This window comes from Cebus imitator, unplaced genomic scaffold (assembly GCF_001604975.1).
Source record: "Cebus imitator isolate Cc_AM_T3 unplaced genomic scaffold, Cebus_imitator-1.0 Scaffold45, whole genome shotgun sequence".
Lineage (NCBI taxonomy): Eukaryota > Metazoa > Chordata > Mammalia > Primates > Cebidae > Cebus > Cebus imitator.
Genome location: NW_016107360.1, coordinates 7802848 through 7805072, shown reverse-complemented (window position 1 = coordinate 7805072; position 2225 = coordinate 7802848). Strand labels below are relative to the sequence as shown.

The 2225-nt window shown below is 43.6% G+C and overlaps 1 protein-coding gene and 1 pseudogene across 1 annotated transcript in view; one reads left to right on the top strand and one right to left on the bottom strand.

The window, feature by feature from the left end:
• Positions 1-2225, top strand: part of IGF2BP3 (insulin like growth factor 2 mRNA binding protein 3) — a 159762-nt gene that overhangs the window by 19127 nt on the left and 138410 nt on the right. The gene's annotated exons all lie outside the window — the stretch shown is intronic.
• LOC119470970 lies at positions 275-340 on the bottom strand (annotated as a pseudogene).

Below are 2225 nucleotides of genomic sequence, written 5' to 3'. Positions count from 1 at the left end.
TGTTGACCAGGATGGTCTCGATCTCTTGACCTCGTGATCCACCCGCCTCGGCCTCCCAAAGTGCTGGGATTACAGGCTTGAGCCACCGCGCCCGGCCCGATTTTTTTGTATTTTTAGTACAGATGGGGTTTCACTATGTTGGCCAGGCTGGTGTCAAACTCCTGACCTCGTGATCTGCCTGCCTTGGCCTCCCAAAGTGTTGGTATTATAGGTGTGAGCCACCATGCCCAGCCCACAAGTGGTAGCTTTTTTTTGGGTGGGGGGGGAATGGGGTTAGAGTTTTACTGGTGAACACTGGAAAACCACCTGCTAGGCAAATTCTAAAAGAGCTGTAACACCAAGTGGTAGCTTTTTAAAAGGCTAGTTGCAGTGTGGAATCTGAAATGGTATCAGTGAATTTTTCTTGTACTTGTTACAAAAAAAGAATCCATTGATTCTCTTTTTCTTTGAAAGAATCTTGATCCACAAGAATTGGGAAGCTGTCAAAGCTCATTGGTAATAGATAGAAGTTTCTGAAAATACTAGTTTTTTTTACTGAAAAGCTCAAGTTTAGTCACTTGGCAACAAATACTTCAGGAAAATAGTTTTACCTGAAGTGACAAACTCATTTTATTCCTTTTTTGAGAAAATAACTGCCCAGATACTCAAGCTTTTAAGTAACTACATTTTGCCTGTGTGTACTTAATTCAGGTAGAGATGGTGCTTGACTGGTTGTCTTGCAACTCAAACAATTGCACAGTGCTTTTTGTCCAGACAGCCAGTATAGGTAGCAGAAGTGCTTTATGCATACTTCCCTTTCTTTATACACATTGTAAAAGTATGTATACTCAAGGGTTGATATTAGGACTTTTTAAAAAAGTTGGGATAATTCTTCACTGCAAGTGCCAGAGAAGAATACTGTGACTGCTAGTACAGTTCAGTGCCACTGTGTTGCTTCATGCTAAGGACCAGAAGCTTTGCTCATCATTGATTTTATTCTATCAGTGCAAATACAATACAGCAGAAAAGGCAAATAACATCTTGGTGTTATTAGGAAGATAGTCTTAACTTCTTGAGCCTCCTGAAAGTGTGTCAGGGGTTCATTATACCGTACTTTGAGAATGGCTGCTCCACTCTGATATGTGGTTTAAAATTGGATCAGGTGGCCAGGACTTTGGGAGGCTCAGGTAGGTGGATCACTGGAGGCCAGGAGTTCGAGACCAACCTGGCCAACATAGTGAAACCCCATCTCTACTAAAAATACAAAAAATGAGCCGGGTGTGGTTGTGCATGCTTGTGGTACCAGCTACTCAGGAGGCTGAGGCACAAGAATCTCTTGGGCCTGGGAGGTGGAGGTTGCAGTGACCCAGTGCCACTGCACTCCAGCCAGGGTGACATAGTGAGATTCCCTACACCCCCTCCCCCAAAAAGGAAAAAAAATTGGGTCAAGTATTCTTTGTGAATGTGTATTTACATCATAGCAAGAGCAAGTGAGGATTTTATGCAATTCCATGGCATATATTAGCCCCATTAGGGAAGTCAGCTTGAAAAAAAAAAAAGCTAATAAATAGGTATAGGAAGAAGAGAAGCAAATGAAAAAATATCAAATTCTAAACAAAAAGAAGAAAAACCTAGGTATATGAAAGATAAAATATTGCCAGGTCTGATGTATCACACTTATAATCCCAGCTCTTTGGGAAACTGCAGCCTAGAGGATTGTTTGAGCCCAGGAGTTCAAGACTAGCCTGGGTAGCCAGGTGCAGAGGCTTATGCCTGTAATTCCAGCACTTTGGGAGGCCAAGTCAGGCAGATCACTTGAGGTCAAGAGTTCAAGACCAGCCTGGCCAACATGATGAAACCCCATCTCTACTAAAAACACAAAACAATTAGCCAGGTGTGGTGGTGTGTGCCTGTGAACCCAGCTACTCAGGAGATTGAGGCACGAGATCATTTGAACCCAGGAGGGGGAGGCTGCACTGAGCTGACATCAGGCCACTGCATTCCAGCCTGGGTGATAGAACAAAACTCCGCCTCAAGAAAAAAACAAACAAAAAAAAGACCAGCCTGGGCAACATAGTAAGATCCCATCTCTACCAAAAAAAATTAAAAATTAGCCAAGTGTGATAGTGCATACCTGTAGTGCCAGCTACTTGGGAGGCTGAGGTGGGAGGATTGCTTGAGCCTGGTGAGCTGCAGTGAGCTGTGATTGTGCCACTACCCGCTGCCCTGGGTGATAGAGTGAGATT